The sequence below is a fragment of the Pan paniscus genome, chromosome 4, assembly GCF_029289425.2.
Source record: "Pan paniscus chromosome 4, NHGRI_mPanPan1-v2.0_pri, whole genome shotgun sequence".
In the NCBI taxonomy this organism is placed as follows: Eukaryota; Metazoa; Chordata; class Mammalia; order Primates; family Hominidae; genus Pan; species Pan paniscus.
The window spans coordinates 26504974-26531801 of record NC_073253.2 but is presented as its reverse complement, the minus strand read 5'-3'; the positions used below and the strand labels follow the sequence as shown (position 1 = coordinate 26531801).

Sequence of the window (26828 nt, the reverse complement as noted above, 5' to 3'; positions counted from 1 at the left end):
CGGCTTCATTAGGTGCCCCCAATTTCCACAGAATCTAAAGTTCTGGGCAAGGCCTGCACAGCTTTTCTAAATGAGAAAGCAAATTTGAGAATATGGCAGGCCATACGAAAAACATATGAAAGTCTGCTATGCTTTCAGAGGGCAGACTAGCCCCCAAAACTTCTTTTTCTGGAGTACTGCCAGGATTTGACTCATCATGTAAGACTCACCTTAGGCATCCTTGACTGAAGATTGACTTAACCAGTCATCTCCCAAAAGAGCTGAACATTCTATCAATTAAGCGTTTACCTCATTTTCAACATACCTGCAGTATAGTGTTTATCACATTACATTTATAATTGCACTTTGCATATTCAACTCCCACATCAGACTGAATTCCTCAACAACAGAGTTTCCATCTCTCACTTTTGTATCCCTAATGAAACATTCCCATGAAACACTTAGTGAAAAGTTGACTGATGAGTTAATAAATTTATACAGTTGATGTCCAAGGAGAAGCGTTGGGCAATAGCAGTAGACATTTTATTGGCAGAGCCAAAGGTAGTTTTCAATTTATAGGTTTATTTGTTTCTGAAACTGTAAGAATGCATGGATTTGTATGCCCAAGTTCAAGATTCACTATTTTGAAATATACAATACATTATTATTAACTATAGTCAACACACTGTGCAACAGAATACCAGAACTTATTCCTCCTCCTGTCTCACGGAAATTTTGTACCTGTTGACCTATGTCTTGTCTCCCCTTTCCCCATCCACTCCCGCCTCCATTTCTGGAAACTGCCTTTCTACTCTCTACTTCTGTAAATTCAGCTTTTAACACTACACATACAAATGAGATCACACAGTATTTGTCTCTCTGTGCCTGACTTATTTCACTTAATGTAATGTCTTTTAGGTTCATTCATGTTGCAAATGACAGAATTTCCTTTTTTTTTTTTTTTTTTTTTTGAGAGAGAGCCTCACTCTGTCTCTCAGGTTGCAGTGCAATAGCACCATCTCGGCTCACTGCAACCTCTGCCTCCCGGGTTCAAGTGATTCTCCTGCCTCAGCCTCCTGAGTGGCAGGGATTACAGGGATGCGCCACCACGCCTGGCTTTATTTTGTATTTTTAGTAGAGACGAGGTTTCACCATGTTGGCCAGGCTGGTTTCAAACTCCTGACCTCAGGTGATCTTCCAGCCTTGGCCTCCCGAAGTGCTGGGATTATGGGATTACAGGCCTGAGCCACCATGCCCAGCCATGTTTTCTTTTCTTTTTTTTTTTTTTTTAAGGCTGAATAGTATTTCACTGTGTATTCAATGTTCTCCACACAAAGAAATGATAAATATTTGAGGTGATAGTTATGTTAATTAGCCTTATTTGATCATGCTATAACGTATACATGTGTGGAAATATCCCATGTACCCTATCAATATATACAGTTATTATATGTTATTTAAAAATAAAAATTCACATTTATCTTCTTTTAACTAGTGGTTCTCAACCCAAGCTTTACATTAAGAGCTCCCAGGCAGCTCGGAGAAACTGCAATACCTGGATGGCAGGCCAATTTAATCTGAATCTGGGAGTGGAACTTGGGCATTGGTGTATGTGTGTATATATTTGTATATTTGTAATATGCGTATTTACATATTTATAAATATACATAAATATAAATATACATATTATAAATATACATAAATACACAAATTATATATATGTATATTTATATATTTAGAGACCAGGCCTTACTCTGTCACCAGATTGGAGTGCAGTGGCACTACTATAGCTCAGCACAGCCTTGAAGTCCTGGCTCAAGAGATCCTCCAGCCTCAGTTTCCCAACTGAGGACAACAGGCATATGCCACACCATCACGCTTGTTTTTTCAAATTTTTTTTTTTTTTTTTTGAGGTGGAGTTTCGTTCTGTCGCCTAGGCTGGAGTGCAATGGCGCAATCTCGGCTCACCGCAACCTCCGCCTCCCGGGTTCAAGCGATTCTGCCTCAGCCTCCTGAGTAGTTGGGATTACAGGTGCCCAGCAGCACACACAGCAAATTTTTGTATTTTTAGTACAGACGGGGTTTCTCCAGGTTGGCCAGGCTGGCCTCGAACTCCTGACCTCAGATGATCCACCTGCCTCCCAAAGTGCTGGGGTTACAGGCATGAGCCACCATGCCTGGCCATTTAAAAAAAAATTTGGAGACTGGATCTCACTATGTTGCCCAGGCTGGTCTCAAACTCGTGACCTCAAGTGATTCTGTAGCCTCAGTGTCCCGAGTAGTTAGGATTACAGGCAAGAGCCACTGTGCCCACCTAACATCAGTATTTTAAAATAATTCTCCTTACAGCCAAGGATTCAGAACCACTTATCTAAGCTAACTGTTCAAAGGAAATCCAATGTTTTATACCTATGACCTTGTCACTTGGCATAAAGATCAGTTACAGCCCATAGTTTTCTAACGAATTCTGCTTGTGAGAAACTTAGTTGATTTTAGTCTTTGGATGATTAAATTTTTTAAAAAGGCTTTTGAAGTGCAGTATTAGCTACATCACAATCTTCTTCAAGGAATATTACTAATAAGTTTATGCAATTATCTTTTATAGAATTAGCCAACAGCTATAACTTCCTCCTCAGTCTTAGGGTAATCCAGGCCTTTACAGTGAATAATTATTTCCTGCATATTTACAACTCAAATGGATATTAATATAAATATGGTGTTTTATGGAGTCTTAGAGCATGCTTTACAGTTAGAAGATTCCAAAGAGACAGAATTCAAACAACTTTAGTCAAAATCACATTAGGAAGTAGATATAACTGGCCTCAGTGGTTTTGCTGGAAAGAGAAGAATGAACACTGACTGTTACCAATGGGACTTAATATTGCATAAAGCACACAAAACTTCCCCGCCAACGGGCATCGTAAGTGACGGGAAGGCTGTTTATCACTGAAATCAATTAATTCCAAATAACACATTGAATCCCCAAATCTTTAAGTCACATTTCTTTTTTCTTTTCTTTTTTTTTTCTTTTGAGATGGAGTCTTGCTCTGTAGCCCAGGCTGGAGTGCAGTGACTCTATCTCGGCTCACTGCAAGCTCCGCCTCCTGGGTTCACGCCATTCTCCTGCCTCAGCCTCCTGAGTAGCTGGGGCTACAGGCGCCCGCAACCACGCCCGGCTAATTTTTTGTATTTTTTAGTAGAGACGGGGGTTTCACCGTGTTAGCCAGAATGGTCTCAATCTCCTAACCTCGTGATCCGCCGGCCTCGGCCTCCCAAAGTGCTGGGATTACAGGAGTGAGCCACCGCGCCCGGCCCAATTCACATTTCAAATAGACGAATTTTTAAATACAGAGAGCATAGATTATTTGCATGCTTGCATGGTAATCCAAACAAGCATTTCATTCTCTTCAACAGTGAAACAAAGCGGAAGCAAATGTAGTTACTAATATGAACTGTGGAAATTTGGGAAGGAATCCATGACATTAAAGATATGGTAGCTATTAATTTTGAAGTCCAAAGCTTGTATATTTGGTAATTCAGAAATATCTGAGTCCCATTTGACCTCTGGCCAGCCTCTCTGTCCTCACTTCTAGTCAACAGTACGGCAATACTTTTATGAAAAAACAAGGAAACTGTTCATTAGAATAAAGAAAGTTCATATTGTTTCTCATGGTAAAAATTCTAAAAATGATCCTTTTCCTTTTTCAAAAGGTCTTTTACTGAACCCAGAATAATTCAGTTAAAAGCTAAAAGCTATGCACTTGATGAATAAACTTGATATAATATTTCTTATTTTCAAATATAATATGACCTTGTTCTAACTCATCAGTAGTTATTTCACATCTAACTTTGGTTTTAAGGTTTTGTTGTTTTCCTTTTTTAACTACAAAGAAAAAGTTTAAAGGTGTTCTGGAAGTTGAATTCTCTAGAATATCCATCTGCACTAATTAAATTTACTGAATAACTCCTGAAATCCATTTAATATTCATTTATAGGCTCTGTTATACATCTCACATTTTTAAATTAAAACCATATAAATTACTATGATTCTTGCAAATGAAGGTTAAAAATTAAAACAGCTCAAGAAATGAATAGCGAAGTGGTCACTAGACAGTGATGACATAAAAAGAGATTTTCCCATTTCAATTAACGCTAATATCGTAGCTGGAAAAATATATTTTTGCAAATAGTAAGACATTGCTTGTGAAAAGATTTATCAAGCAGTTGATAATATATGTTTTTCTCACTTCACATCAACAATGTGGAAGTATATATCACAGGCCAAGAATTAATTCACTTCTTTTTAAAAACAATACAAACATGTTTACACAAACTTAGTTATATTGTCATTCCAAGGTTACTAAATATTTTTCCCTAAGATGCCAGGCACAATTAAGACTCAATAATTGACTCTTTCCTTCTTCTTATCTAACAGATAAGATCATGTATGTGAGATTTTGGCTTAATAAGAAGAGAGTGGACTTGAGACTATCTGGGTTGAGATTCTAGGTCTGCCATTAAGTGGGTAACTTTGGACAAGTTACTTTGTAAATTTTTACCTCAGCTTCTTCATCTATATAATCGGGATAGTAACTGCACCTACCTCATTAAGTTTTGAGGAATAAATGAATTAATGCATATAAAACTTCAGGCCTATAGAATAGTGCTCAAGTATACGGTATGCTCCCAAAAAAATGTTAGCTGTGGTTTTTATTGTCTTATTATAATTAGTAATTCTTTCAAATTAATAATATAAGCTTTTACACACATATCATAAAAGTTATTAAAATTATTAGAGATATTTTGAGTAGTGATGCTGAAGAAAGTAAAAGTGGAATTCCTAAGTCATAGTTGAAAGTATCAATTATATTTATAGAAGATCAGTCCTACTTTCAACCACCAAGCCAGCAAGAATTGAAAACCAACTGGTCAACATATGTCGATGCAGATGGAAAAAGGATACAACTGTCTTTAAATTCCCTAAAGAAAGCTGAGTGGAGAGCCTTCTGGTCACTGCAGTCCAACCTATCATTACGCGTGCAGCAAGACTCTTTGATGGGTTTCTTAGTCTATGAATAATATATATTTTGGGGACAGTGTCACAAAAATAATCTGTCTTTGCTCCAAAAAGACCTATGACTAAGCAAACGCAAAGAAAGAATTACCTCCCAACCACAAAGGAGGGTGGTACCCCCTGTGTTGGAAATCAAGACAACTGGCAAAACTTTAAAAAGTATTTTTGAGATAAAAATGGCCCCACGGTTCATATCCTGGAGAACCAGGAAATTTTCATGTTTCAGAACTACTCTTCCTTTAACTTTAAAAAATAAAGCTGGGGGGAAAATATCTGATTACTTCTTTATGAAGCATTACTAAATAAAAAAGCCTACCTTTTTAGAAGATCTGGTATTTACAAGCATTTCACAAGGCAAAACACAACTGCAAATATTCAGTTTCAGTGAATACTGCTAAGAGGCGTAAGCTTTTCCTCCAGTGAAATTTGGGATGATATTTACACTTTGAGTGATAGAAGATTTTAAGGATTAGTAAATCAGGATAAGTATAACTAAGTTTGCCTCTGGAGTTTTGTCTTGAAAGGATGTCATGTATATTCAAATTGCAGCAAAATAAATGATTCTGCTTGTTCTCCAAGTCCGTGTGACACCCCCCACCCAATACTGGCATAGTTAGTTAGTGAGGCTGTCTACTTTCTTGTAACACACTACAATTCTCCCCCACCTCTACCACCGGTACTTTAAGGAGAAGAGAGAGAGGCTATGACAACCCACATGATTCAACTAGAACATTCTTATCAGTTCACCACCTATGATTCTTGGCCTTTTATGCCAAGAGCAAATATTCTGAATTACCCAAAACAAAGCAATGAAATTACTTACAGGTTAGATAAAAAGTCAAGTTATCTGATGTGTAAGATTACAGATAAATTAAAATGTTGGCAGTAAAAAGTGAACTCCAGAATTGTTCTTTATGATTCATCTTAAATCTATGTGCTATGTTCACATCGTCAAAAAGCATTATAAAATCAACTTACAATAGGCACGTATACATTATAATATTTGATATAAAACAAGGATTCCTTTTTCTTTACGAATTAAGAAAACTTACTACAACAAGCACATGATAGAACTCTAGAAAGATAATTTAGCAATTAATCTATATGATGTGACAACAGTGCCAGTGAGTTCTAACTGTAAATTATTATCTTGCTATAATGGCAAAGTTGTTTCACAAAGGTCTTAATTTATATTGCTGGATTTGTCTATGTGACAATATATCAGTTTCATAATCACGTTATGCCTTAAATGTATTTTGTAATTTTTTCCTAGGCAGAAATCTAAAACTAGTTTTCATATATATATACATATAGCTTCATTTGTACAAATTGTCATTCCTTAAAATATTTTCTTAATCTCCATTTTTAGTGCATGTGAACTATAACTTATTAAAAAAAGTTTAATTTTCCTGAACTTTGTATTGTTCTCCAAGTCAAAAATTATTTTAAAATGCTAAAACTAGCACTTAAGTACCTTTTCAAAGCCTTCAATTCTGGGAGATATTTAAATACCATGAACTGTACACAACATGTAAATATGTCCATTATCTATCTGCATATGCAGTCCCTACTTACTACACATACTTGACATTTCAAATTCTGTTAACTTACTACACTTATTAATTCAGAAACGAATGCAACTTCCATTGCTCAAATTTTTTTAATTCACATAGTACCAGAAAAATTATTTTTTATGAAGACAACAAAAACTGATTTTTTATTAAGAACAGTCAATAGAAATAGAGAAATCTTAACGAACAAAAATTAATTTCATAACTAATTATCTAGTATGCTTTTAAAACATGCATGCTTACAAAAATAAAATGTCACATTATTTTGTGAAAGGATGGTGTATCACGCGTCTCTATATGGGCTAAGAAAGTTTTGGTAGTTTAACTACTTTGGGTTTAACTTAGTGGTGTCAAACACTTAGGGAAATCAGTACTATATATCAGATCAAATAACTGGTACTTATGGCCATATCCTAAGTATTCTATTACAATACATTTTTTAAACAATGCTTTGACTTGAGTAGGAAGGTAGGTTTGCTTTTAGTATGAGGGAAGATATATATTGAAGGATTATGCAGTAAATTTCATAATTGGAAATTTAATAATTTTATCTAAAAATCTTTGGTTTATTTTAAACAATCCTATAAAAATTTACTCAAATTTTAATACATTTCATAATTAAAGATGTTTGTGAACTTTTAAAATTTTATTTTTAATGGAAAGTAAATATTTGGTCAAAAATATGTTTGGAAGAAAGCTTTTGGTTTATGAATATAAAAGTTTCTTAGAAATCTCTTAAGGGCTGAGCACAATAAAACTAGGGCAATGCATATATTCTCAGTTACTCTTTAAAAAAACCTGTAAAAGTGACTATAGTGGCATGTTCTGACACATTCTTTTCATAAACCGAACCCTGTTAGTGACAGCAGAACAGATTGTGTGCATCTGCTGGGAATGAGCCAGATGACAGTGGAAAAACGCACATGGATACCTTGGCACAGCAAATAAAAAATGGAGAAAAAAAGACCTGGAAGAGAAAGTGTTCAACTTTAATTGAAACATTCTTTCCAACATGATGAACATCATCCAACCACCTCTTTTAGCCTGTCAATTTTACATATAAAAATGTGTTTTAAAGGAGTTCTTTGTAAATTAGAGCTGTTTTGTCCTCTCAGCACTAAATATTGACTCCGGTTTTGGGATATTTCTTCAAATTATGGCAATGTAATAAGCATTAGGGTAGAAAAAGAGGCCAAACCACTCTACCACAGCCTGGTACAAAAACACTAAACTTATAAAAACCCTTTCGGGTTCAAGTCAAATTTTGAATATCTGGGGTAAGTTTTTGAATTATGTGGGTATTGCATTGACAAGTGCCAAAGATGCCACAATTCAAATATTCTGCAAATGTGACTATTGTAAATGTTGCTTGTGCTCAAGAGTGCTACAATATTTTATTTTATGCTGATCAACCACAGTATTGTTTAAACAGTTGGCTCAATAGCCGTAGAGAGGTCCATACATAAAAACAAATGTGCTTCTATAAATCATATCAAGAAGTTTTCTCGGATGCTCTGATTACAATGAAAATTTATTCTATACAGTTACAATGCAAATTTTAAACTGAAGATGAAGTTGTTTAATAGATTAGTAGTCTGACTGAAGCAGCTGCAGTCAAAAAAAATTCTGGTGATTAACAGCCATTTTCCAGTAATCATAACCCTGGAAAGGGCTACTAAGTAGGGGGAGGGGGTTGCAGATGGGAATAATTCTCTAAGCCCATATGCCTTAGAGGGCTCCATCATCTTCATGCAGACTTATTATTATTATTATTACTTTTAAATTAAAGCTTTTAGAGGCATCCTTGATTGCAGTGTTGGGAGCTGTCCATGCTGTTTTACCATAGGGAAGTCCACTCTGCAAGTATTCCTTGTGCTGAGCACTCTTTATCCAGGCATTAAAACAGAGTTAGAAAAGAAAGTTGAAATGCAAGGTGCACACTAAAGGGGCATTATTCAAAAGCATGATAACAATTTCAAGTGGTTGCAACTAGCCAGGTTGTATAAACTGGGCATGTCTCATCAATATTACCTGACATTCAAAATATGAATTTTTTTGAGAAACCATGTGAACAGAAAAGCTGAACAAAAGGGGTTCCCTGACACCAGTAATACTCACATTTTTAAATCTACATTTTACCTAAATTTGTTTGCGTTATCAGAAGGTATAATCCTCAGGTACAATTCTGCATTTTCTATACTTTATGTTTTTTTCTTACATAAATAAAAATACCCAAATTAAGACAAGTTCACTTATTCATCATCTCAAAGTTGATAAGCTGTGGTCATAATGAATAAGCCCTCAAATCTAGAGAAAAATAGGATAATAAGGGTACCATTTGCTGGTTATATTTTCTTTTCAAATAAAAAATGCATTTCATCTTTATGGGAAAATACAATTCATTCATTTATTCAACAAATATCTATAGAGTACCTATTATATGCAAGAGTTCTTGTGAAGGAATATAAAGACTAAAAGAACATACATTCATATAAATTAATTCCATCTCTACATATAACAAAGTTGTCTAATAAGAAAAATAAAAAAAGGTTATTAATGTATACAAAAGTGGATAATACTAAGAAAAACACCTAGAACTCTTGGCGAGGCTGGTTTCACCATTAAAATCATCTAATAACTGTACATGAAACATTTCCTCCAAACTGAACTTTCATTAAGACTAAGGAATAATCTACCTGCAATTCAGAACTTTGAGTAAATGACTTTTAAAATTCATGGATGGTATTATTTTGTTTCTTTGGTTCCATTTCTGGTTCTAAAAATAATATATTTATTTAATAACATCAAATCTGTGAAAGGTTTTGATTTTCTTGGAGAAAGAAGTATATTGAACTTAGCAATCATTAGAATTGACCCACGACTGTGTAAGAATTAGATACTTGCTCTGAATGTGACCCAAATTTAATGGACTGAAAGTATTATTGAAAAATAATTTTAATAACCATCCCACCAAAAATTTCTAAATGATCATTAGCAGAAACTTAAAATGACTAAAATATAGTACAATGCTACGATAATAATTTAATATTTACTGATCATTTACTATGTATCTGCATTACGGTTTTATATGTATTATCCTAGTAAATCCTTAAAAAACTTTAAGAGGTGGGTGATTTTATAATTCCCATTTTACAGATCCTGGTACTGGGGCTTTCTGGTCATTAAAACACCTGCCTAAAACCACTAATCAGTAAATGGGAGGCTGGCTTTTGAACCCAGTTTTGGTCGTTGTTCTTAATCATTATTCTTTATTGTTTATGGACATGTTTGTCTAATAGCATAATATGTAGAATCAAAGAAATGATATTAAGTGTGGAAATGGGGTCTCCAAACTCTTTATGCTTGTTTAAACGATCTTCTCTCTCGAGAGTGTATCTTCATCCTTTCATGCTTTTTATCTCTCTCTGCTCTCCCACACCGATGCTCCCCACACCGTACACACACACACACACACACACACTCACACCGTTGGAGTTCTGGTCTAACACTTACTTCATAGAGCAACCTAAAAGGCATAATGTGGTTGAACTTGTCCAATAACTGTACCACTTCCTGGGAGTTCATGAAGCTGTTCATGTTTGCAACGAATATACCATCCAGTGACTCTAAAGCTGCTGTTGTTCTTTACGAAGACATGATCCTATAGCCCTGGCTATTTCAAGATCAGTGTCCGCAGTTGTTTCAAGACATGGCATTGGGCTGTGATGAACCACATCAGTTTCTCAAGTGTAAGGAGGTAAGTTAGCATCTAAAACAATTCTGTCGCCCATGTATAGTCAAAACAAGTTAAAAGTGCACTTGCTTTCACGATACCAAATACTTTGAAGCAAGAAGGAAGCTCAGACAGGAGAGAATCCAAAAACAATGAAAACGGAAGGAAAAAACACTGAAGTCAAGAATTCTCTGATTTTTTTGAAGCTATAAAATGAGAGAAGCGGAGGGAAAAAATCACATAGCGCTCACTCTAAATCAAGCAAGATCAAACAGTCTTGGAAGGGATATTGCCGATTCATTTCAACCCAAGAGTCATGGGAAACAAATAATGGGTACTGAGTATCTTACTCAGCCTTCTGCAAATCTATCAATGTCGTCACGGATTTTTTTTTTTTTTTTTTTGGTTTATGTAAGGGGGGAAATATTCAAACATGAAATGAAATAAAAAAATAGTCAAAATTATTTACTTTAACTTCTAACCTATATAGAGTCTAAGTGGACTTCCAATAAATACTAGAAATAAAAAAAAGATTCACTTAAAAATAGACAAATTTGTTAGATTTCATTTAGTTAAGAAAAATCATATTAGGTCTGGATTTATATAGTACCTTTTAAAGATATTAATGTTAACTGTAATACAAGGGTGAAAAGATCTACTTTTTTAACCACATAAAGCTTTACAAAAAGACCACCCAACAACTTAATAAGGCTCCTCAAATATGGATGAAAATCCGGTACCTTAAAGAAGTAATTGTTTTAATGGTTAACAGAGTTTAAAATTTCCCAAATTCTTGACCAGAGAATTACTTACTAGGCAAACCTCTAATAGAGTCAACGTTTTAATAGGGTATAGTTTTATCATACTTAAATGGCAAGATAGCGAATTTTCTATTTTAAAATTTCCATTCCATACATATGTTCAATAGTTGAAACTTTACAATGTATCTGACAATACCAACGGGTATGATTCAAATGACCCTACTGTTCCAGAGAATTTCCAAGAAAATAAAGAAATCTCTTACAATAGCCTAAATAGAAGCATAGTTTTAATTTGAATTTTTAAATGTGTGTAATTTTCTAACAAATAAATGTCAGAAAGTATTGACTCATATATATATTAGCATTTACAAAACAAAGTTTAACATTTTTTTCCTCCCTTGCTAATGGGCCTTGAAAAAGTGCCAGGTGTAGGAATATGCCATTGTTATCATATTCTTATAAGCTGCCTTATACATTTTTTAAGATCTATGTTGTATTAATTTCTTAACAATTTATCGGGAACATTTGCATTCACAGAAAAATAAATGCTTGATATTTAAACATAATTAAAATTATCATTCTTATCTATTTAAGTTTCAAGAGAAATAAAATTAAATGACACTTAACTGTTGGTCTAATTTGGTAAATTTCATATAGGCAATTAATAATTAGTGTAGTGGGTTAACGACTAAACTAACATTTATACACTATTCATATACTGTTAAATCAATAATTTAGTTTAAAAATAAAATTAGAACAAATATTTATTAAGTGGTAACACTTTCTCCTGAAGGCTCCCATTTAATACATTTCTGAAGAAGAAGGCTAGTTTTAGAAAGGTGTGCTGGCAATAATCTGATTGCACCTCATACAAATGAGAATTCTACTGATTGAAAGGAGCCATGGCAGCTAGAAATTATTTTTTAATAGGATTTTTAAAAAATCACATGGGTAACAGTTGAAAATGTAACTGGTAATTAAAGCCTGCTTCTTAACAAATTTTTACTTTATTTTTTAAGGAGAAGTACAAGCTTTTAGACTATAGTTTCAGATACAAGGAATATTAGTGCAGATATTTAGAAGTCAATTTATTTTGCATGGTATTATACACAGTACTTACACTGTACCTTTCAAATGAAAAGCATAAAACAAATCTGAAAACTAAAAGCTCACATTTTCTCCCCCTGTACTCTCTATTTTCACCTAATAATCATTTAAAGTGTGGGTGTTTATCAATAAAAATTTTTGCAGCACCACACATTGTGGTGGAACGTTGCTATTTCCCGAGATAAGTACAAAAAACCTCAATGCTAATTTGCATCACAAAATGATCTAACATATCTGGAATATAATGCACAAGCTTCATTGAAAAGAAACCATTATATTTTTCTTTTCGAAACAAAAAGTACAGATATCTGATTGGGTCTGGGTGTGCTGGAGGTAGGGGGTGAGGAAGAGGTCTCATTTTCTATCTCACACCTATTGTTTTATGTATTCTAAACTGCTATATGGGAATAAAAAGGAAACATACTGAATCCACTTTGCAGTTAATGTCTTAGTAATTTAAGAGGCAGAATTTTCAAGTTAAAGAAGGGAAACATTATGCTTTTCCTTTCCCAAAGGTATTTCCCCTATTTCCCAGGAAGAAGGCCCTCTGTTCCTTGCCCTATGTAGGGGAAAATAAAGGACATTAGTTAGGGCTGAAATCACTCCGAGACAGAAGAGGGGAAGTTTATGATGTGGCACTGTGCACAGTATCTGGTCTGCAGCCAGGAAGTTTTCATTTTGTAGCTCTGCTGCCAGTACCTGCCCTGCATATTCAGGAATAAAAATATACCAGAACTCTACCTGAAAAACTGTGGATGTTACAAAGAATTAAAAGAGTTTATTTTTCTTTCTTTATCCTGAGTGTAATTACTGTTTTTTAAAAAGAAAGAGCTGAAACTGTAGTAACTGGAGTTTTTTTGTTTTTTTTTTTTTTTCCTTTTTAAACTCCTCAAACTACCTTCCCACAAAGCCATTTAAGTTAAATGGTACATTTACAGACTCACCTACATGAAGGATATAACTTAAAACATCTGCTTAGACACATACGTTCTGTTCAGATATAAAAAATGTGGCAAAATTTTTTAAAAATATAGGACCACTATATTCTTAAAATGTGTGTTCTTCTCTGTGTGTGTGTTCATTCATTCAAGAGATCTTTGACTGCAATTAGGTAGTCGGTCCTATAAAGGCTTCCTTGTGTGACGATAATTTCTAAAAGTAAAATGCTCCAGTGAATATTTCTGCTAAATAATCATATCTTAAAATTACTTTAAAGAAATTCCAATCCCTCATGTTACATTAAGCAATAATGCCAGTTTTCCATAATATGCCTTAGTTGTACCACCTTATTCAGGGTCGACAATTAATTAGAAGACAAAAAGTATAAATCGCGTGTTTATTAAGTAGCAGACAAGTTTCTTTGTCTGTCTCAACATATTTACATTAATGTATTTATTTTCTAATTTTGAAAATAAATAAGCATATTTAAGCCAAAGCTGCCTGTCTTTGGGGTTTGGGAAGGATGCACATTCTCTTGCTATCCTTCTAACTTGCTGAAAGAATCACAGGTGTGAAAAAAAGACGGGCATAGTTCTTGGCTGTTTTTTTAAAAAACACTTCACATTCTATCGAAGGACCATATCCACCTCTTTTTTAATCCAATATGCTAGGAATCCATAGTATCTGAGAGCAATTTATATGAATTCTTCATGTGCATCTTATCTATGACAACAAGATAGAAGAGGAAAACCAGACCACCACGCTCATGATGCTATTTGGAAAAAGCGGGTTCTCAAAAGGGACTGATTCAAAGATCAGTTAGTTCCTCCAGCCTCTAAAAACAAGTTTTGGGTACTTAATTTAAATCACTGCTTGAGGACTTGCACTGTCATTCTACATGAATCCCAACCACTTGCAGGAGGAACAACATTGCTCCATTCATTTCAAATTTACAGCATTAAGAATTAATAAAGTCTTTATAATGTCTGCATTATTTAAGAGTAATGATTCCTGAAGAAATCTGCCTGTAATAGGTTTACTGTTTTTATTGCTTGTAATGTCGTCAATTTCCTTTTCAATGCCCTCAAAAGATTCTCTTCATCTACTTTGAACTTTGTTTACATTGGCTGTATTTTAAAAATATATACCAAGATTTAACTTGTACAATAAAATGACAATGTACAGCAAATGAATTATGGCAATGACAAATAAATGTTACTCATATCACCTAAAACTAAACCATAAATTTGTATAACATGTATCACCTAATTTCCATATTTAATAGGAATATGATTTTTTGCAGTAAACATTAAAATAGTATCAAGGAGATGTGAGATAATAGTATATTAAATAACCTTTTCTATAATCTTATTTTTACAATGGTATTCTTTGTCATAGAACATTCTTTAATTATTTTTCTTACACAGACAAAAATAACAAAAGAACATCAATGCCATCTTCGTATTCTTAAAAGAGAGGGGTAAGGAATGAATGCTTCCAGCACCCTTTATTTTGTTATGCCTCAATATTGTCTGTAAAATAACATGGTTACTAAAAAATTCTTGATTTGAGCAAGACCAAAATTATTACAGTGTACTTTACAGTTATTTCACGCATGAATGTTAAAACATACTGAAATTATAAAACTTTCATAGACTTTTTTTCAGTATTCAGTTTAAGATAGGTTGTCAATAAGAGCTACTTTAAAAAAACCTGACAATTTTCTTTGCTCACTAACTATAGGAGATCATTGCAAATTATTTTCTTTCTCATGCTGCTATTCACTTACGTACTGCATATTTGCTTCAATTCTCCAAGGGAAGAAATGTGGCTCTTGTGGGAAAGGTCCACCCCTTTCTACATGTTTGCTTCCTTGAACGAAAGGAACACACCCCCTTACATTCTTTGAAATGCGTCCAACAATTGTAATAGCACTGTATTATTGGCTAAATTAGAAAATCTTAAGTGATAGTCAAATATTGTTAATACACTGTGTATTTTGAGTCAGGAGAACTAAATGACACATATACAGATACCAGAAATGAAGTTCAATCTAGTATCTACACTTGGATGCTATAGAATGTTTGTGTTAGTAGAAGAAACTCATGAATGTTTTTGTGTACAGGTATGTTGTATGACACCTCAGGAGGAGGCCCATGAATGTTACAAGTTTTTGACGGCCTCCTTTCAATTTAAGACCCATTACAGGAATGACCCCTTTCTTTCATAAGTATATTAGATAAAAAACATTTAGAAACTTAGGAAGTAGAATCAGAGAGCTGTTTGAAATCACAAACATGCAAAAATATCACAGGTCTACGCTTACCATCCTAATGGCAGAAAACTCACACCAAAGTTGGCACCCACTAACTTCTACCTCATTAAGGCAAGCTGCTGGTCATTGGATATTGTGTTCTAACACGACTTCCCTTTATGTAGAATAATATGTTTCCTTCCAAGGCAAGTTTTTCTTTTGTTGTTATTTTCTAATAAAGTAGTATACTCCATATTTATAGAAAATTTTGCATTTGTCTTTGATTTTATCTTTTCTAAATAGTCTTTTTCTTTATTCCACTTTTACAAAGAAATTTTCAAGCGTAAAGACACAGCAGGCAAAAAAATTATATCTCTTTTAAGATATTTTAGTGTGTAAATGAAATGGATAGTCCTTTGCAATTTATCAGGCATTTCAGAATGAACCCAACTGTATAATTCCCAGGCCTACAAAATGAAAGCTTTGTTATTTACCTATGTTTCTCACTTGAAATAAGAGTGAATATAAAGAGTGAATATATAACTGCAACTGAAGGTAATAAACTTGTTAAAACTTAGTAAGATATTGTGATGGTCAAAGAAAACCTGCAAGTGCGTGCCACAAATCCACTCAGATGAAACATCTCATTCACTAAAATTTTCTATCTTATTATAATAGTGCACAGAAAATTAAACACATAAATATTAATTTTATGTATCACAGATGATGTAGGCAATGAAAATGCAATGTTTACATTTATGGGTGACTCATTAGTGTTTTATTGTGTGAAACACTAGGAGGCATCAGTTGGGTAAAAAAGGACTTCAATTTTAGAAGAAGCAAAAAATTACTGTAAAGTTGGGTGTGTAAGAAGTTAAGATTTTCAAAATGTTATTATGTAAACCAAAACTTTATTCTCTGAAATAAACTCTCAAAACATCATATTCTGTTGTAAAGAATGATCTTTATATAACATTCATGAAATATATATTTTTATATATATATAAAATTTGACCAATGAACTTTTATGAAGATATGTTTCAGATATATGGATTCATAACTATGTAATTACACATTTTTATGTAGAATATATTTGGTAACAGAATAACATAATGGATATTGACTATTATGCATTTTCTGCTGAATTACTCAATAACATGAGTGTATGTTTTATTTCCGGCAAATTCTGTTTTGTGCTCTTTATAACGCCTCTGAAAATGTCTAATGCATTTAAGCCTTACAATACCTGCTTCATGTAAGCAGACAATTTAATGTTTGTTCATAAAGAAATGATGGAACTTAAAATTTACACAATGAAGACATACATAAGAAAGGACATGTTTTCTCTTACTTCACTACTGAAAGCCTGTCATTTGAAAACTGAATTTTCCATTGTTTGAATGGATCATAATGATGAAGCAACAGGGTCAAAGTATGCTTATCTAAGCAATCATTTGAAATTGAGTGTCTTGCCATTCCTCAACAATCAGCTTTTATCTTTGACCTATCAAAATAACATGTGAACTATGTAATCTGCTTTTTGTAACGTGCATAGACTCTGTTGTTCCTGGTTTTGTGAATCACCTCTGTAATCTGGTTTGATTTCCTAAAGGTGACAGATCTCGGTGAACAGTCAAGCTTTACTGAGTGCAAGACAGTCCACGCGCCTATAAGATTAAGGTACAGTGCTAAGGACGGGGATCTTAATTACCTGTCTTTCCACATGCAGCATACTGATGGAACAACAGTGATTAAATCATTTCATCGTGTCTAGGCAATCACCACATTAGTATAGAATGAATACGTGTATTTTGATAAGTTTTAGATATTAATTTGTGTGGTATTTTCTCAGAGGATGTGCTTTTGAAAAAGAAGTGTAACTTTATTAATAATCTCTTAACAGTTCATCTTGTGACCATTAATTGCATATTAAATTCTTCTATGTTGCTTCGAATCATGTCCCCAAAGCCAGAATTCTCTGTTTAATAACTATGTCTTTGTTGTTATGTAGCACAAGTATTGCTGCACAGCTATTTCCCCATTTTTGTCACTTTCTGAGATTTCATAGACTCAAATTATACCACACTTTAGAGTTGAGAAATAAAACCACAAAATATACTACAATAAACAGAAGAAAGTTTTAAAAGATAATGTTAAGATATGCTAAGGAGTTATTCAGTGCTGTTCTTTATAAAAGAAGTTTAAATACAATAAAGTATTTATTAGAAAGATACGTTTGCAGTGTTATGGAATTTATTGATTCCGTTAAGTTAGGGCCGAGGAAAAAATTTCAGGTATCTTTTCCCCCAAATTTTTCAAAATGAACATGTTTACAAAGAAGAAAAGAGGCAAGGTGCCTCTTGTTATCTAAGTTTCATGGAGTTATCTAGTATTAATGTGCTTCTCTCTTGAAAAGTTAATATCTGTGATTGCACACTTTTAAAATATGAATAGCTCAGAAAAGGTGGAAAACTGTTTTCATTATAAATTGCTCATTTGTTATTGAAATAAAAAACAAATTAACATTTAATAAAACTTACACTTTAATATTATCTTTCAATATATTCCACATGCACAGCAATCAGGACGTAAATGGTGCAATTAATGAATGAAGTAAAATGCTGCCTTTCCTAAGAAGTCTGAAAAAAAGTCAAACATTCGAATGCTGTGTGAATTATATTAATAAAAATAGTAGGTTTTTATAAAATTTAGTAAAATTTGAAGTAAAGATAACAGCCACCTACTGTCTCCTTGACGGGAGAACCAAATTTTAAGCAAATGTTATGTTTAAAGACTGTTTTGATGAAAACTTTTAGAATTGAGTTAGTAGCAGAATACATAGCTAAATGTACTTTTCTACAAATAGAATGAGATATTTGATTTAAAATATTTCTTTCCTCTTGAAATAGGATGTTAGATAGGGACATCTCATTTTACCTATCAAGTTCTGAGTCTTGCTTTAGAACTACTTCTTTTAACTTAATTTCATGCATACACTGGAAGACAATAATATGGCTTTTTAACTGCATTATCTTTAATTGAAACTGATGGAGAAACAAAAATACTGCTTATACACCATATTGGTACATGCTGAATGTTTTTAAAGACTAGCCAAAACTGACATTATTTTTTAAAATTAAATAAGATGTTTTAGTTTCAAATTAGAGATTGTTGATCTATTTAAAGCTAAAATTGGTATGCAATACGAGGTTAAACGGGGTTCACAGGTGGTCACATTTCCATGTCCTACCAAGTCTCTAGGGATTGGAGTTATTATACTCCACATAAACATCTTTACTCTGCAACCACAATTCCATTGCAAGGTGCCAGTGAAAGTAGGCTGGTCACTTTTTTTTTTTTTTGGACTGGTATAATGAGGTGGCTGGAGTTTCCTTTATAGCACTTAGAAATTATATGCAGTCCCCAAGCATTTCATAAGACAGTTACTATTAGAGTTAGTTTCAGATTCACAATAGTAAAACGCACTTTGTGTCAAAGCAATTCTCCACTGAGGACCGGTTAAGGAACTGGCAGAGAGCCCAATTCTACTTATTCTACTGTCAGCATTTACATATAAAGTATTTTATACAAAGGACACGCATTCCTAAAATGTGACAAAAAAAGGCTTTCCCCAAAGAATGATAACTACTGGACTTAGAATCGTCAGAAGTGATTCAGATATAAAATTTCCTTTAAAAAGCAATAGCCATGTTCAGGGAAGGAAGGTAACATTAGCATTAAATTTAAATACTTCCATAATATTTAATAATAAAATAAACAATGTGCCACATCTATATATACTTCCTTTGTGACAAACTTTATCATCGAGTTTGGTAACTTTCATTCCAAGTCCAAAGAGAAGGCAATTTAAGTGACTTAACCTTGCTTGCTTTTAAACAGCTATGTATTTGACTTGACCTGAACAGCAATCCATATGCTGAAATCGAACGTGAATTGTGAAATGTGTAGACTACCATGGCAGGGATATTACTTTTTGTCCACACCAATTAAGAAGCCCTCTGTCAAGCCAGCACTTTGGTGAGGGAAGGAAATGCACAAAGGTATACTCTGACAGACAGCCATGCTTTAGCTCAAACTAATCCCAAGAATTAGTGGCTCAGAAGCATAACCCAGGGCAAATCAGTGTCTTTGGGGGGACTCATGGGAGCATCTTTCCACAGTGAACTAACTGCTAAATCTTAAGGCATCTACTTCAAGGTCACAGAACATGCTGTGAAATATTAAAATCCACCAGGCTCCACACGCTCCACCATATCAAACATGCTAATGACGTGAACTAACTTCATGAAACTTTAAATACACTGGTGTGACAGGAACGAGTCAGGAGTGATTTCAATAGCTGATGGCAAACGGATACGACTATCTAAAAAGTTACTTTTAGCAACAAACAAGGAAATTATGGAATCTAACGAAAAAGAATGCACAACGAGCCTCAACTTCAGCCTTCAAAAAAGGCACAGGGATAGATAGACACAGTGCCGTGGAATATATTGATGCAGATTTTAGAGACAATACCCGGGTTTTCTATTTCCTCGAGAAATATCAGGGGTACTTACATGAAGGAAGACCCGATCAGATTAGTCCTTGGGATATTTTCCTTTCTTAAGAGAGAGAGAGAGAGAGAAAAAAAAATAACAACAATAATCTTTACTTCGTCCAGCGTTGAAGTGCTTCTCCACCTGATTCAAACATGCAGCCACGGCGACCCACACAGAACCTTCAAAGTCAATCCAATAGCAGCCCGAAGATGTCTGGGTGTACGCGTGTGCTCAAGTGTCTGTGACTGCGAGCAGAGCGAGCAGAGAGCTGGAGACGATGTGTGCGTGTGTGCGCGCGCGAGGGGAGCGCGCGCGAGGGGGGGGCGCGGGGCCGCGCATTCGCGCGCGCCGAGGCCGCTCCGAAGAGGAGGAGGAGGAGGAAGAAGGAGGAGGAAGAGAAGGAGGAGAAGGAGGAGGAGGAGAAAGTGGCTCTCAGCGGCCGGTCGGATTAAAAGTAACCAGACTCGTCCAGAAAACTGCGTCCAGGAAGGAAGTGACAGAAGACGAATGGGAAAAGGAGAACAGCTCACAGCGTTTGAAACATCGCGTAAAAAAGACTGGGGGTGGTGGGGGCGGGGGGATTGAAGGATACTGGGAGGGGAGGCGGGGGTGGTAGGGAAGACGGAGCACGAAGGGTTGGGGTTCTAAGCAGCACGTCCGATGAAGTGTCTTTTGCCTCCTTTTTTTCCCCCTTTATTTAATTTTGTCCTTGCCTTTGCTTCGCGCTGCCTTTTTCTCTCCGTCTCTCTCTCCCCCACAATCCCAAACCGTTGACTCTTTCCTCGCGAGCTGGAGAAATCATCAGTTTCACTCTTGCAAAAGGGGGGCGGGACTAGACCTCGGAGCATTTTAATAAAACAAACATACAGCAGCTCCCTCCTCACCCCTCCAGTCTCAACTAGATTGATAAATTACTCCACTACACTACTTTAATTATGTATATGGTATGCAGAATAAATCACTGAACATCAGTACCTCAATCAAGCACTTTTAAATGATAATTGCATCTTGGTGAATCAATCTTTCCATTCCTGACATTTTGCTAATTTTAGTTTTACGGTGGGGTAATAGCACATGCCATACGCAAACCTAATGACAATTCTTTATTGCACGAAATGAAGACAACACGGCGAGCTGCGGCTCCCTGCTCCTCTCGCGGCGCCTCTGCAGAGGACGCTCGGAGAGAACCTAGTCTCCCGCTGCGGCGCGCTCGCTTGCTCTCCCGGGACGCTGCGAGCCAGCCAGCAGGAAAGTCCTTCTAAAGTCGGGATCTTTCCTCTGACCAATAGGAGCGCGACCCTAATAGTTGCTCTTGTGACTTTTCCCCCTTTTGGACACGCGTTAGCCACTTCTCTCTTCCACCGGTCGGTGCGCTCCTCCGTTACTCACGCGTAAAAACCACGGTCCAGGATGTCTGCAGCACTCGATTCCAGCGTGCTTTTCCTGCACGCCCAGAAGTCGCGGTTTTCACCCTGAGAGGTTGGAGCGCTAGAAAGCGAGCCGAAAGGTTTCTCTAATGTTAGTAATGTACGAAATAATAAAATAATTACCAGTATTTGAGATCTCGACTTCATCGCGGGGCCATGAACTTTCTAATCAGTTTAGAAATATTTACCGAGGAAGCAGCTTCCTCGGAGTTCCCCCCCTGCCCCCACTCTATCTTTTCCACACCTTACTGGACTTCATCCAGGTCATTAACATGTAAACCAAACCAACTTCCCAAATGCATTAGGCTACCCTAGCCGATAGCTGATGACTTCACTTATCCTGAAGAGTTTCAGCTGCACAGGAAGCAGAAATAGAGACTGATAAGGGAGGATACTTATGTTAAGGTTAAAGCATGATAAACACTTTTCCTTACAAAAAAAAAAAGGCTTTAATATTTAGGCTACTAGAGATTGGGCACCTCCCGCCCTAACCAACTGTTAATATATACCATGCCCAATAAAGCCAAAGATAAAATACATCAACTAGTATAGAATCATGAAAAGATAAGATTGCATGCCAGTAGAATTATAGATTACATAAAATGTTTAAACCAAACTATTTTTTAAAAAATATTGTGAAAGCAAGAAGGGAAAATTCATAGAACATGGAATATATGAGATTAGACAATAGGAGTATATTGAAATATCTAGCTAACTAAAGATTTCCTCACTTTAGAAAATTCCTTTTAGCACTACGTTTAACCCAATGACTAGTTGTATTTCCTGTTAAGTTCAGCAATATGCCTCCAGACGACTATTTTAATATATGAGGACAGTATAGTTCAAAAAGCCTCCTGCTTCAATGTAGGAGGTATTTGATGTGAGTAGCTTCTCTCAGAAGAGTGGGCTCAACATTTAGGCAACGGTCCCAAGGCTTCACTTGAAAAGGGAAGGTTTATTTTATAGGCAAGTACAACTAGATCTGAACAATCTTCAAGTTCCAGCTCATCATTGTGACTATCAGCACAACTAAGACCATTCCCTCCCTTTTATTATAGGAATGCATCACAAACTGTCACAAAGCAAAAACCATCTGAAATAGTAGTATTTCTTGCAGATTAGTATTTACAATGTATTTTGTTTGCCGGTTTTTCAAATGTTGAGTTTGCCATTACCATGAATTCATTTTAATAATATGGCAGAGAACATCTGTATCAGGTTTTCATTCAAAGTACAACTTCTCTGAAAATCCAAAAATTTAAAGGGCAAAGATATTTCGAATACTAAGATATGTCTATATATGGTGGTAAAAATAAAATTAATTTTCTTCAAGATTCACAAAGGTCCTGAAAAAGCAAAGCATTTGAAGGACCATCTAAGTTTATTGCCATAATGCCTAAAATTAATGCAGTGAGTTACAGCAGTCTATTTGACATGAGCAAACACATAGCCAATACATGAATTTCAGCCCTGCTGTTTTTAATGAATTATAGAGGGCATTTCTGTTTACCACAGTACACTTCAGTTTTAGATTTTCTTTCAAAAAGAAATTATTTTATTTTACCTTTTTCATATTTTAAATAATTATTTAATAATACCCATTATAACAAACCCATAATTATCAACGATACTGCAAGCATTCAAAAATAAGTATAACCCCACACTGGATAATATGAAAATAATTTGGATCTGGAATGTATCACAGTTGGCCTTTTAAAATATAGGATTTTCCCCTCAGCAGATTTAGCTTCTTAATTATGTGTGACCTAAGTTAATATTACCATTAGTTTTCTTCCCGTGAGCCTTTATAGTTGAAGCAGAAGAGATATGAAGAAATATACAATAGAAAATCACCTGAGATTTAAAATTATTCATGAGTAATCCACAAAGTAGTTAATCCAGAGTGTGCTTTGTATTCTTTAAATACTTCTGGACTTTTGGTTTCTGTTTTTGTTTTTGTTTTTTCTTTAAAATCATCCTGATCCTTGCCATCTAATGATACTTGGTTAGGATCAGACTATTTTCTCATGTAGGGAGGAGCTTGTACTAGGTGTCAGGAGACCTGGATTCTCTATCTAGTTCAAAATTTGTGCCTTACTAAGGGATTTGTCCTTTCTAGGCTTCAGTTCGCTTATGTGTTATTCGCTTATGTGTTAAATGAGTTCTGTAACCTATTCCAGTTCTATCATTGGAAAACAGAAAATGTTTCTACCCTTTAAACCAATTGGAAGGTAGGGTCTATCCAGTTAAATAATAGGTGACAATTCCTTTAAAAGAAAATTATGTCTAGGATTGATGTACTACTGTACCAGCTTTTTTTTTTTTCTAATCACCAAATATTTCTCCTACATTAAGTTGTAAATGCTTTATTGTTAATGTAAATACAGAGTCACTTGTTTTTCCCTCAAAAGAATTATGTTTAGCAATATATTTAATTAAAGTGTCATAGAAGTTACAGAGAGCATGCTCCTGGGGATTTTAACTCCAGGGAAAGCTAATATTGCAATTTCTGTTCAGAGCTGCATACCATCTTACTCCAACCTCCTCTCTTCACTACTTCCCTACATTAAAGCAGCGGTCCACTAAAGCGCTGTGCACTGGGTCTGCCTGCTTTTAAGCCTGGCCCACGCTGGGTGTAGCTCTTGAAGTGAGCTTTAAAAATTATTTTAAAGTGAACTGGGGCGGTTGCCACAGCAACCCACCCTGAGATGAAGAAAGGCTATAGATTAATGTACCCCTTAAGATTATTCAACTGTATAGTATTTGTTCCTCAGCCAGAATACTTTTAACACAAACATGCTAAGTGAACATGGTGGTTTAGAAAAATCTAAAAAGCAGTGAAACACAAATTCCAATAGCATTACATATTTTAATCTTTGTCTAATTGTAGTATTGATGATACACAGGACTTCCCATGAAATAGATTAATTTTATAAGATACAGTACTTGCAAAAGTAGGCCCTGAAAGATGACATGATCTTAAGCAAAATGATATGTCATTGCTTATAATATAAAGTGTATGGTGGTCATTTAACTCTTTATTATTGTTATACACGTCTATTCTGTAAATACCTAAGGCCAAGGAGTTTGGCAGTTTTACCTTTATGGTAACTCTGTGGTAAATGATAAAAACAAATGTGAGCACTCACCACATACACTTCTTTACTGCCACAGTCATTTGCCTTCCGTTCTTTACTTCATCTCTTCATAGAAGTTACTTCACAGTTTGCAACTCTTCTTTGGCACCTTCAAATGTGGAAGTGCAAAACAGTATATAGTATTTTGTTAATGCTGATATGAAAATACTTTCAAATAGATTTATTTCTAAAACTTCTAATCTGAAGTAACAATATTCTGATTTTAAACCAAAGTGTTTTGAATATAAGACAACTGAAATTGTCATGCATTGTGATAATAATCTTTAATATAAATAGTGCCAAATATCTAAATTTCAAAAATTCACTAGGTGCAGCATTAACCCAAGAAGAATATACAGCATGTGGAATGTCTGTGATTGAGAATTTGCAATATACAAAGGATTTGTTATTTCAAGACAAGGTTTACACATATCTAAGGATTCTATGTTTATCTGTATTTCTGTACCTTCAGTTTTATATCTGATAGAGAATTACAGAAGAATGTCAAATCCATTATATCCGAAGCTAACACAATTTATCAAATCGGGAAATGTTTGCAATGCAGTTGAGGTTACTGAAAGGGCTTATTTTATGCATTGCCTAAAGGCCAATTTAAAATACTTTGGGATTAGTGATGTGTATTCAGTACGGTTTATAAATTCTATTACCAATAATACCTTATTCTTCCAAGCAGTGTTTAACTGTACTGAGCACAGACAAATGCTCCTGTGTTCTGATTTCTGTTTTAGCCTAGCTTTCCATGACTTTGTGCACACAAATGAACCTTTCCTTGGCTTCAGACTGAGGCTAGTCCCAGAAAGAGAACCAGCCTTGAGACACATCAGACCAGGATGGTCAATATCTCTTTTCCCATTTGTAATAGCAGGAGGACTTTGCATAGTGAAGAATCATTTATAAAGCCTCTATATTTGGGTTGACATCTCTGAGGTTTATTTTTAAGTTGCTTCAGAGTCAAAGAGAAATGAAAAATTTTGGCCAGTTTTACTTTATGGGTGTTAGTTGAGTTTAGGTTTTTAGGCTTAGGCCCACAGTGAGTGAGTCCAAACTTGGTCTTGTAGTCACTACCAAGTGATTTGGTGAGTTCTCTTTCTTCCAGTTGTGCTTCATTTTACAGTCTATTAAGTGAGAATCATAATACACATCTCCCAGGGCCTATTCACCTTATAGAAATGCAATCTTCATGAAATAACATCTGAAAGGTATGGTAAGGTTTTTTTTTTTTTAAACGACACTACAAATTATGATACATTTCTTCCTTTTCCTGTAATCAGTATGTCCAAATAAGGCTTGATCAGTAATTTGCTTGCAAGTGTGTGGCTGATTCAAAAATAACCACATGCATGAATAAATTTAATGCGACTTTACCTTTACTTACAAAATTGTTAAATGTTGTTCATCAGAACATTGTTTCTATCCCATTTCTTGAAATATCACAGAAACCTTCAATTCAAGGAATGGATTTTCACACTTCCCCTTTTAACTGTTTCTTCTAGATACCTTACTATGTGTGTGCTTTTTCATTTTAAAGAATCTTTACCCGGGGTCGTGGTGGAAGTGGGGATTAAAAATCTCGTCCTGCGTTTTGGTGCCCACTTCTTTGTTTGGAAAGCAGAGCGCTGGGACTCAATCCGGACGGCCCTCAAAGACCCAGACGAGGGACGCCTCTAGTTTGAGCAACTCACTCCGCTGAGTTATTAATTGCAGGCAGCAACAATCCCTCCGGTTGATTTGTGTGAAAAGTGAATCCGCTCTGGCTGGGCGTTCAGCAGAGGCGCAACAGCTGCAACGCCATCCAATTATTGCCGATCCTCCCCTCCAACACTGCTCTCATCACCTATATACTCTTCTCTCTGCCCGTCTCTGCTTCCCCCCCCTCCCCCCCACTTTTCTCCCGGGCCGACGGAGCTGAAGGGGCGGGGGTTCCTTCCTTGGAGCGTTTCTAGAGCTCGGAGGCTGCTGGTAGGGGGTGAGTGCGCCACGTGCGTGCGCCACGGGCGAGCAGGAGGCAGGCTCTGGGCCCTCCTTGGGGACCTGCTGGACCTGCTGGACCTGGGTGCGACGAGTGGGCGGCCACGCTGGTTTGGCGCGGGGAAGAAAGGGGGTGTGCCGACTTGTATTTAGTTGGGGGTTGTGGAAGTCACGGCTGGGGGAAAAGCGTCCGGTGGTTTGTTGGCAAAGAGGGTGCGTGATGGGCTCTGGGGAATGGAGGAGGGCGCAACGGCTGTGGGTGGACTGTGGAAACGGGCGGTGGCAGTGCCGGGGTAGT

The 26828-nt window shown here is 35.5% G+C and overlaps 1 protein-coding gene across 29 annotated transcripts in view; it reads right to left on the bottom strand.

Annotated features, from left to right (window-relative positions):
* MEF2C (myocyte enhancer factor 2C) overlaps nt 1–26576 on the bottom strand; it is a 170480-nt gene extending 143904 nt beyond the window's left edge. For 4 of the 29 annotated variants that reach the window (XM_003822780.4, XM_024928927.4, XM_024928926.4 and 1 more), the window contains exon 1: nt 19996–20787. The gene's annotated coding sequence lies outside the window, so the exon portion shown is untranslated. Of the gene's footprint in view, nt 1–17958; nt 18059–19995; nt 20788–21527; nt 21673–24553; nt 24651–26099 lie in introns of those variants that run through there. The other 25 variants (XM_008976358.4, XM_057302261.2, XM_034959818.3 and 22 more) reach the window with 14 other exon arrangements.
* Between the last annotated feature and the right edge of the window lie 252 nt (nt 26577–26828).